The sequence below is a fragment of the Rattus norvegicus genome, chromosome 4 (genome assembly GCF_021556685.1).
Source record: "Rattus norvegicus strain SHRSP/BbbUtx chromosome 4, alternate assembly SHRSP_T2T, whole genome shotgun sequence".
NCBI lineage: Eukaryota > Metazoa > Chordata > Mammalia > Rodentia > Muridae > Rattus > Rattus norvegicus.
This window is the reverse complement of record NC_141537.1, coordinates 110,349,720-110,361,087: the sequence shown is the minus strand read 5'-3', so window position 1 is coordinate 110,361,087 and position 11,368 is coordinate 110,349,720. Positions and strand designations below refer to the sequence as shown.

General features: G+C 39.1%; 1 non-coding gene across 1 annotated transcript; it reads left to right on the top strand.

The window, feature by feature from the left end:
- The first annotated feature begins 9,552 nt into the window (after positions 1–9,552).
- Positions 9,553–9,659, top strand: LOC120102565 (U6 spliceosomal RNA). Its single transcript, XR_015687393.1, has one exon. It is a non-coding gene; the product is annotated as a U6 spliceosomal RNA (small nuclear RNA).
- The last annotated feature ends 1,709 nt before the right edge of the window (positions 9,660–11,368 follow it).

Below are 11,368 nucleotides of genomic sequence, written 5' to 3'. Positions count from 1 at the left end.
ACACATATTCATATACACATACACATAGACACAAGTTTATTCACACGTGTACAACACACTCAAACCAATACAAATAGAAGTGAATACAGACAAATATTCGATAATATATAAATATATATGTGTATATATATATGTATATATATATAAAAATTCAATATCACTGAACATTTTTGGTAAAGTCTAATCAAATACTGACTCTAGTCAGAATGCTGATTATAAATGGAATGGTAACACATGCAAGGAAGGAAGTTTGGGGAAGAAGACATACATCTATTCTGTAGGGATGTATGCCACTGTGTCCATTATGGGAGAAAGCATTGCATCTCATTAAGAAATTAAGAACAGAATTGCCACGTGATCCAGCAACCTCACTATTTAGTATCATTTATCCAACGTAAGTAGAATTATATATTCAAAATGTAAATATATGCTCTTACTCACTGTAAGCTAAGATGTGGAATTACCTATGTGTCCATCCATATTTAAAGATATCTCTTGTAATACACAAAGGACTGCTTTGAAGCCATCAAAAGGGCAAAACACTAATGTCAATGGTGATATGTAGTCAGCTGGAAGGCAATGTATTAAGTGAAATAAGCCCAAAAAAGAACCAAAATAAGCCCAAAAGAGAATTTGGGGACTTAAAAAAAATCTTATCTCATTAGAAGAGGAGTTAAAATACTACTTAGCAGAAGTTGAAGAGAATAGAGGAGAGTTGTAGGAAAGAGTTGGCCAATTACATAACATTGCAGGTGGATAATTGCAGGTGGATGGAAAGGATGAGTTCCATTGTCTAATGTGCCACAGGATCTTTTCTTATATTGGATATTTTATATATTTACATGTCAAATGTTATCCCCTTTCCCAGTTTCCTCTCTGGAAACCCCCTATCCCATTCTCCCTCCCCATGTTTCTATGAGGGTGCTTGACTACCCACCAGTCCACCCACCCTGCCTCCCTGCCCTGGCATTTCCCCACACTGGAGCATCGAGACTTCCCAGGACCAAGGGCCTCTCCTCTCACTGATGTCTGACAAGACCATCCTCTGCTACATAAGCGGCTGTTAAACATCACTGTGCTGTCTATTTCAAAGTCACTACAGAGGGTTCTTAGTTTCCCACCAAGAAAGAATGGTATGTTAAGTATCTTGCTTTAATCAGCATATAATACACACACACACACACAGAGAGAGAGAGAGAGAGAGAGAGAGAGACAGAGAGACAGAGAGACAGAGAGACAGAGAGACAGAGACAGAGAGAGAGACAGAGACAGAGAGACAGAGACAGACAGAGAGACAGAGAGACAGAAATTCACACTAGTACTCAAAATAAATACAATTATTATGTGTCAAGAATCCAATGGCTCTGGTATTATTTAATAAAAGTGATTTGATAAATTTATTTAATCATTAGCTAAAACCTTAAATTCCTTTAAGAAACCTTGCAGATTTTTGGCTTAGCAGACTGCATATCTGAATGCTTTATAACCATTGAGTCCCTTCAGCAGTATGCTGCAATAAATGGGGTCTACCATTGTGTGCTGTCTCACTTACATTGTCGGTCCATTGCATCCTAGCACTGAAACCTCCAGTGAAATATTTAAACTCTCTAAATACTGTTTTAATTTTCTTCCCTGCAAATGAGGACATTCAATTTACAGAGTAATTGATAGCATTTAGAAGAGAGTAAAGTGCCTGGTTCACAGGACATCTTCACCAGAAGATATTTACTACTATGATGACTACTATGCTATTACTTCCTGAAAAATACATAAAGCACTGAGAATAGCAGCTATTATAACTTTTCAAGGTTTTCTGGATTTCAAATTAAAATGAGGTCAGGAGTACAGAGATGACTCAGTGGTTAAACAACTTGCTGAGCAAGCAAGAGGATTAGAGTTAGGATCCCCGGAACTAAAGAATTCACTAAGGGGTATAGTTGCCCTCTGTAATTGGTTCCTGGAAAGGTTGAGACCGTAGATAAACAGAGCAACCTCTTTACCTAATGGGACTAGCAAAACTGTTGAATTCTCGGTTTACCTGAGTACCCCACTGCAATGATATGCATGCATATCTATTAACATGTGTGCACACAAAATAAAGACCAAAAAATAAAATAAAGTTGGCGTTAGCAAAAATGTATGCACGTTACAAAGGCTGTAATTAAGGCTCCTCTCTTATACTCCAGTTACCATGAGCTGGCTTTGGGAAAGGCCTTTTGTTCATGCTATTGCTAATAACCTCAAGTACAATCAGAATTTGGACTGATCAAGTTTCTCCATCAATTTCCGCCTGGTCAAGATCCTGATCTGAATCTGTACTTTTACCCCAGTCACCCTCTTACTGCCCAAATCTGTCACTCTAGAACCCATCTTTTAGCTTCTTTCCTCTCTGTACCGTTCAGTGAGTTATATTCAGTTCTCTGTGAGACATTCTCAGCAATGTCAGGCTCCTTCCGTTCCCTGTTAGAAATTCTCACCTAGTCTGCTGTCCTCCAGATTCGCTGTGGTCTTCACAGAGCAGCTTAGATGATCCTCTTCCAGAAAGGTTACTTCCAACATTTGGGATTAAGTTCTACACATATATATGTCTCTACGGTAGTGTTGATTTTCTTTTCTGGTCAGAAACTTGGCTATGCCTCCCCCAAACAAAGCAAAACAAAACAGTAGCCAGATGGCTCAGTATGTAAAGGCACATTCAGCTAAGTCTGACAACCTAAATTTGATTTCCTGGACTCATTCGATAGAAGGAAGAAACAGACACTTCTAGTTCTACTGACCACACAGCACTCTATGGCACACACATATGCTAGCTCGTGCGCACGAGCACGCACACACACACACACACACACACACACACACACACACACACACACACACTAAGTAAATAAAAATGTAAAACATAGTAACTTTTCCAGTTAATGAAAGGGGTTTATCTGAGGACAAGAAGTAGGAACTGCTGGAACTAGACTGCATGAAGAGGCAGCTTAGTAACCCAGAGGGTTAATTCATCAGGGGATAATCAGCCTGGTGTATATACGCAGACACATTTTCCAAAAGGCAGAAAATAGATCTGTCGTTTCACTCTGTTTTCTCCTTGACTCCAGTCGCATTGAGGAAAGCAGGTGAAACTAATTTAATGTTCTATTTAAATCTAGCAGGTATTTTTGTTTGCCCAGAGCAAAATATCTCATGCAATAAATGCAAGTCAGGCCAAGAATAGATGATGACCAGATGAAAAGTTTACCTGAATAGATAATAATCCTGAAAGTCCTGGGGCCCCTGTGCTGACTGGTACTGGTATGAGAGCTCACTGGAGAGAGAGGCCTGGGCTTTGAATCAGTGTTGATGTGCAGCTCCCGCCTCATCCTGACACCTCTGGAACAAAGTGCTCCTTGCAAATCAGCTCTCACAGTACAGAGGGGACTTCCTGCTTGCATCAAAATGAGAAACAACTGGGATTTGGGCAAAGCCCTACTGCTGAAGAGGTTGATTCACGAATATGCATAAATATACTTTATCTTTTTAACAGATCAGACAAATTTGCAAGTGAAATCCTTTATGGCCTTATTTAAGAAGAGATTTTCATGAGATGGCATGATCCCTTATGTGAGGAGCAGAATCTTTTAGTCTTCCTAAAATGGTTTCTTCAGTTACAAGTAACACAAAAGATTTTGCCTTACAGGAATTTGGGGGACTAGCTATAAATCTATGTACATCAAAATCAACATGAACATTGTCTGATCTAATGGCCATAGCAGCTATTCCTAGTTATCAATTTGACTATATCTGGAATGAAGTACAATCCAGAATTGGAGGGCTCACCTGTCATCCAGATCTTGAGGCTGGAAGACCTAAGTATCTGACTTGGATCTTGGTATGGAGATCTTGAGGCCGTGAAAAGTTTAGGCCCAGGCAAGGTAGTAGACACCTTTAATCCCAGGAGACTAAGGTAAGGAGATCTCTGAATTTAAGGTCAGCCTGGGCACAAAGCAAATCCCAGATCCAGGCATGGTGGCAAGTATCTTTAATCTGGGCCATGCCTTCTGCTGGAGACCTACATAAGGACATTGGAGAAGGAAGAGTCACTCTTCTTCACCTGCTTGCATTTACTTTCTAGCACATCTGTTGCAAAATATTTCTACAGAAGAGCAGATGAAACAACTAGCCTCGTGAGACTGAGAAGCTACTAGATCCCTGAACTTCCCGTTCATGGCTGACCACTCTTGGGGTAGTTGAACTACAGACTGTAACTCATCACAATAAATTTCCTCAGGATAGAGAGACATTCCATAAGTTCTGTGACTCTAGAGAACCCTGACTAATACATGGCCTATTATTGTTTGCCATAGCACATCTGTGCAAGGACAAATGTAGAGTACAAGGCTTGAGGTTAAGAGCATATACTGTTCTTGCCAAGGACCAGAGCTCATTTTCCAGCATGCCTATCAGGAGACCCACAACTGCCAGCAATCCCAGCCCCAGCTATCTGACCTTTTTCTGGCCTCCAACTGTACCTGTGCTCACATGAATGTACATAGACACACACACACACACACACACACACACACACACACACACACACACACACATTTGGAAAGTAAAAGGAAGAGTTACAGCATAAAGAAAAAACAGGAAGAGAAACTAAACAAAACAAAACAAAAAATCACGGGCAGAAAGGATGACACTCCATAACCATTAGATGCTATGAGGGCCAGGATGTCAACCACCAACTAAGGAACAACACTTTGACTTTCATTCTTGCTGGGTACTATTGGCTACCTTGTGTCACAGGCAGTTTGATAAATCATACGCCAAAATCCAGTTTAGAAAGCAGAACAAAGTAAGTGTGGAAATGTTACTTGAAGATTGAATGAGGCAACAAGGAGATAAAACAAACAAATATGATTCTGAGAAGGCATGCAACACACACATTTGTACATAACATCTTTCAATAAAAATTGTACAGGTGGGGCAAGAAAAGAAAAAAGAAAAAAGAAAACTGACAGACATCTCCAGAAGCAGAATTGTTCTTTAATCAGAACAACTGAAGGCCCCAGTTTTTTTTTAGGAATTTGGAAATGCACACTCAGGGCATCGGGGTCTTGGAGTCTTAAAGAATGTCAGAGGACAGACTTAAGGGATGGAAAATTCTCTGTGGATGTCAGTTTTCCGTCAGCATGGAAATGGTAGACATTGGTGGCTTGCTATGTGGATCTGTTTAGTAGAAGCTTCCTTGGGTGTCATCAGTCGACTTTCCTGACCAGAGTTCCTCACTTCACCAGAGGCTCTAAGCTAATTATCTCTTCATGAAGAAAGACACATTTTTGTTGGTTATCTATAAAAATAAACCTAAAATCTAGAGTGTTTGCATATCTGATGACAACTTTCTTTGCAAGGTTATCCATAACTTTTGCCCTCATGCTTGATTATTCATTCGCAATAGGAAACATTTGTCTGAGCTGTTCATAAGTGTTAGCACCTTGTTAGATTTCAATGCTATCTTCGTGGAGTCATTAAGTGTATCTGAATATGGTTCCAATCTCTCAATTAACTGCCTTAATCAAAAATAGCCAAGAAAAGGTTAAACCTATGAAAGTGAAGCTAACATGGTTTGGACTGAGATGGGGAATTTTGTACTAGAAATACAAGAATGAAAGCTGTGGCTCTATGAATGAAAGATCCTGAATGAAAGCGACATGTATCACTTTTCAAAGGCTTATTAGCTCATTAGAACTTCAGTAACTAACTATACAGGGACTGGAAAGTTACAGGCATAGACCCTAATGATAGTTCATCTTGAGCTGTCCTCAGCCCCCTAATAGTCATTTATTGTTGGCCTCTGTGTCTGACCTAACATCCTTGGTACTATCAAACAAGACCATAAGGACACATTAACTCAGCTTTCACCACCGCAAAAGCTAAGGATGTTTCTAGAGAGCATCTGGGACCTGCTGCTGTTTCCTTTCTTTACTGTAACTCTGTAATCTGATGTTTCCCACTAGCATTTTTGGAAAGTGTTTTTATTTATTATTTGTTTGGTTACTATAAAAGCTTCCTAAAAACGTTACCAAGTTGAACATGGAATTTGAAGGAAATCAAAATCTTTGTTCCCATGCTATGGTCACTCATTTTTAAACCCAGAATAAATTCTTATCCATTTTGATGTGGGAGCTGTGTTTTCCATATCAACAGATATAACGTTCATCTCAAAACAAAGATGAGACCCACTGTTAGTAAGAAAAAATAATAAATGAATCAAGGAAGACTAGAGCTAAGTCTGGTCAAAGGAGAATACTGGAAATTCAACTTCATATCTAAAACTTACTGTGATGAGTGAAAAGCCTGGCATGTTGGTCCAAGAGGGACAGTGACTTGTTGGGAGAAGGAGTCCATTCAGAGAGGTATTAATGCCATATGTCGACAGACAGACAATAAACATGATCAAGGACCTATAGCAATTTCAGGTCCTAGTACAGAAGAAAGACATTATGCCAGGGGCGTTGAAGAGAGAAATCAGAGCCCATGTGATAGAACTCAGTTTCTTCACGGCAGGAACCAAGAGTAAGGTGCTCTTATTCCATGGCAGGCTGCAGGGAAAAGTGGGGAGCAGGGTGTATGGCTACAAATACTTGATTTGGTATAGACTCACTTCTGTCGGTAAGAAAACTTAACTAGAAATGTACAGACTCTGGCCTCAGTATGATGCCTGTTAATATTTGAATGATGGGGGCGGAGGATTTTGCAGGCTTTGTAGCCTGAGCAGCTTTCTGGTCTGGATTCTTACAGACAAGGTTCATATTGGCAGAAAAAAGGGAGGAATAAGAAAGCAGAGTCTGTGGGCAGTTTGAATAGGAACAGTATTGGATAAATTTATTGTTGAAATAAACGGGGCAGTTGGCACTAGTAGACCAAGGGTTGGGATTAAAGATCTTGTTCTTTAGTAAAATTTCTCCAGATTACATTAAAGTTTCCTTTTGAAGCTATTCCTAAAAGCCATAAAATACCAGAAATCTAGCTGATTTCTGGGAATTCTGAATATGGGGAACATTTTTGGAAAACGTATATTTTTCCCATGAAAATAGGCATAGAAATGGTTTCTTTTATGTTTACTTTATAAAAATTCCAAGAAATATAACTAATTTAAAAACTGTAAAACCTACATAAAATTGGGCATTACTATAATTGCAATCGGCTATATAACTATTTACAAAATGTTTAAAAGCTAAATTGAAAATATATTCATGTTCAAAAACACTTTAATAGCAAGTAATTTAATGACTAATAATTTGAAAGAAAATGCCCATTTATAAAATAGTCAGTTAAGTGTTTAGAAATACATTTTTAAATGAGTATTATTTATTTGTGTTCATTGCACAATGAGATATATATGGTTTTATTCATTTTATTTATAAGAAAATGGTCTCTAGGATATTAATTTGAATTCCTAAATTCACATAACAAGCTATAGAAAATCCAGGGTTCTAAATCAAAACCTACCTAAAGATATAGAACCACATATTCCAATAGAATCCAAGTATTTTCAAGAATTCTTATATCATTCAAACAACACATCTAATTTTAATTAACTAATTACTCAAATTATTTAATTAATTGGGCCAGATGTTCTAATATAAAAAATTATGTACAGGTTTTTGAAGATTGCTCACTGTGTAAAGTACATGTTGTATAAGCTAGTGAACATCAGTTTACACACCCAACATCCAGTAAAACAAAACCAAAGCCAAAAAACAAAGAAAACACACATATAAAAAAGTTCACATGCCACCATTTTCCTGAAATCCATTGCTAGAGGACAGAGAATAATGGATGGAAGCAGACAGACCCTGAGATTGCTGAGCAGCCCTTCTAGCTAAAGGTCAATGTTAGTTTCAGTGAGAGATTGTCTCAAAAATAATACAGATAAGTGATTGAGGTAGACATCCTGATGCCATCCTCTGGTCTCTCTACAATGGCTCTATTGGGGACAGATCCAGTTATTGAACTTCCAGTGACCTCACTAACACTAGGTCTTCCTGTGTGCTGACAAACTTCCTAACAGGGCGATAATAGACTGAGCATCTGAACTGTAAGCCAGCCACAATGAAATGTTTTACTTTATAAGAGCCACTGTGGTCATGGTGTCTTTTCACAGCAAATAGACCACTTCCTAAGACAGATGTCAAATACACGGTGGACAGGCAGCTGAATCAGGTGAGGGCTGATTTAGAAAATGAGAATGCAAGTCCCCAATGTTAGAGCAACCGAACCCATTAATGAAAGACTACTTGGAGAAGAAATAGAAAAGAACAAAGGAAAATAATAATTCAGAAAAGTGAGACGACTGAGGGAGTTGCGTGGTTGCAGTCTGATAAGCTATTTGTCTACAGGGAGGGGTTCTGAGAAGAGAGGGTGCAAGGTCTAACTCCACTCATCACTTTACAACACGGCTTAGTGTGAACCCGCCCTCCTAAGGATGGTCAGTCGCTTGACTTGGCTCAAATGCAGTGTTAGATTTTTCACACAGGCCAGGGATTCTGTTCTCTTGACTAGGGGATCCTTTACTACTCTTACTAGCAGAGTGCTGTTAAGTTCTAGGTTTGAATACAGGCCCTGAAAGGTGAACACAAGCCCTAGCAATGTGATTTTGCCAGGATTCTTAGTTGTTCGGTGTTTTGGTTTACAATTAATGTTAAAGATTTATTTTTGTTTTATGTGTATGATTCTTTATGTACATATGTATGTATATGTATGTACCACATGCACGCTTCGTTCCCTTAATGCCTTGTCAGAAGAGTTTGTCAGATCACTTGGGACTTGAGCTGTTAAAAAAATGAGTGTTTTGGAAAAAAGACTTGGTCCTTTGGAAGGGTAGGAAGCACTCTTAACTGCTGATTCATCTGTTTAGCCCTAAGTATAGTTTTATTAACTGGAAATGAATTATAAGAATAGACAAAGCTTGAGAGGCTCTGCCAGAGCATGACAAATACAGAGGCAAATGCTAGAACACCACTGTACTGAGAACCGGGTCCCCATTGGAGGAGGTGGGAAAGGATTGAAGGAGCTGAAGGGGTTTGCAACCCCACAAGAACAATATCAACCAACCAGAGCTCCCAGGGACTAAATCACTACCCAAAAACTATACATGAACAGACCCATGGCTCCAGCTGCATATATAGCAGAGGATGGCCTTGTTGGGCACCAATGGAAGGAGAAGCCCTTGGCCTTGCCAAGGCTGAATCCCCTCCTCCCCACCAGTGTTGGGGAATGTCAGGGCGGGGAGTTGGTTGCGGAAGGGGAGCACCTTCATAGAGGACAGGGAAGGGGGGATGGCAAAGGGGGGCTTATAGACAGGAAATCACAAAAGGGAATAACATTTGAAATATAAAGAAAAAATATCCAATAAAAAAAACAAAAAATGAATGACCAAACCATAGAAAACTCCACACATATTAGTAGCCAGTTATTTCAAGCTATTTTGAAATCCCTTAACTGAATTGTAATCAAATTTTTTTTAATAAATTATATTTTCAATGTTTTAAGATACCAAAATAAGTGCTTGCTTTGGCAGCACATATACTAAAATTGGAACGATACAGAGAAGATTAGCATGGCCCCTGTGCAAGGATGACACGCAAATTCGTGAAGTGTTCCATATTTTTCGAATGCCAGCAGCAAACCATTGAACGGAGAATAGGATCCCGTTGAAGGAATCAGAGAAAGAACTGGAAGAGCTTGAAGGGGCTCGAGACCCCATATGTACAACAATGCCAAGCAACCAGAGCTTCCAGGGACTAAGCCACTACCTAAAGACTATACATGGACTGACCCTGGACTCTGACCTCATAGGTAGCAATGAATATCCTAGTAAGAGCACCAGTGGAAGGGGAAGCCCTGGGTCCTGCTAAGACTGAACCCCCAGTGAACTAGATTGTTGGGGGGAGGGCGGCAATGGGGGGAGGATGGGGAGGGGAACACCCATCAAGGAGGGGAGGGGGAGGGATTAGGGGGATGTTTGCCCGGAAATCGGGAAAGGGAATAACACTCGAAATGTAAATAAGAAATACTCGTTATTAAAAATAAAAAAAAGTGAGATGGGTAGAAATGATAATATTAGAATGTATTTTAAAATAATTATAGTTCAAGAAATTGTAGTTTATAAATATTCTCCAATAAAAGTATATTGACAGATTAAGAACAAAATAAAAATAAAAGAAATACTGAAGTTAATAAAAAAAAAGAGAATACTTAGTTTCTGTTGTTTGGGAGAAAAAAAATCCTTAATTTCCGAAGTAAAACCTGATGAAGACTTTGTAGCCTGTTCATAAAAAACCTGGGCACAATTGTCAGGTGTGCACATCTAAATGTGTGTGAAGTCTTGCTGAACGTCCACACTGAACCTGACACATCTGCACTCCAAAGCCAATGGTGGGACCACTTTGACCATTTTGTGGTACAAGGAAGTACTACATTTTTGTGCACATGTGTGACCTGAACATAAATAAACCTCGATTCTATCTTCCTAAAAAAAATACCAAAATAAGTTTCCTTAGTAGGAATACATTAAAGGCTGTACCTTTTTCTAGAAGGTAGAGTTCTTTTGTTAAGATAGCTTGTATGTTAATGAGTCCACAATTACTTGACATGCATTGAATGTTTGCTATGTGCCTTCTCCTGACAGCCTGGAGATGATAACCATTGCTTCCCTCTCTTCTGTATGTGTACATTCTCTAGCCTGTGTCTCTTTCTGCAGGATTTGTTTTCACAAAGAATTTAGAGAGGAAGACAATGTGTACCCATGAGGTAGTTTGAACGAGATTGCCCTCCATAAACTCCGATGTGTTCTTATTCAGACTACAATTGGTAGTGCTATTTTCATAGGTTTAGGAGGTTGGGCCTTGTGGAGGATGTATGTTGTATGGTGTGGGCCTTCAGAGCCTCAAATCATTTGCAATGAGCTCGTTGTGGCAAGATGTAAACTCTCAGCTCCTTTTCCTGTTGCCCGGCAGACCATTTCCTAGCATGAGCAACCTTAACCCTCTGCATCCTTCAGCCCAAATAAAGTCCTCCTTCTGTAAGTTGCTTTGCTCATCATTACCACAGCAATAAAAAAGTAAATAATTATTCAGTTTTTAAAGTAATTTTCAGCTTTAAACTCCTTTTCCTTGTTCGCTAAGTTCCATGTCAGATATTCATCAGTGGAAAGCCCAATATAAAGTGAAAATCAAAGCCAGACTCATGATGAGGATATAACAACTATAGAGGAACTTAACCTATCCCTACAAATCTCACCTTAATGTGATAAAAGATAGTTTTTCCTGGAACAAAGTAGGAGTAACCATGGCCAATGAATACAGATTCTGCTTTCCTC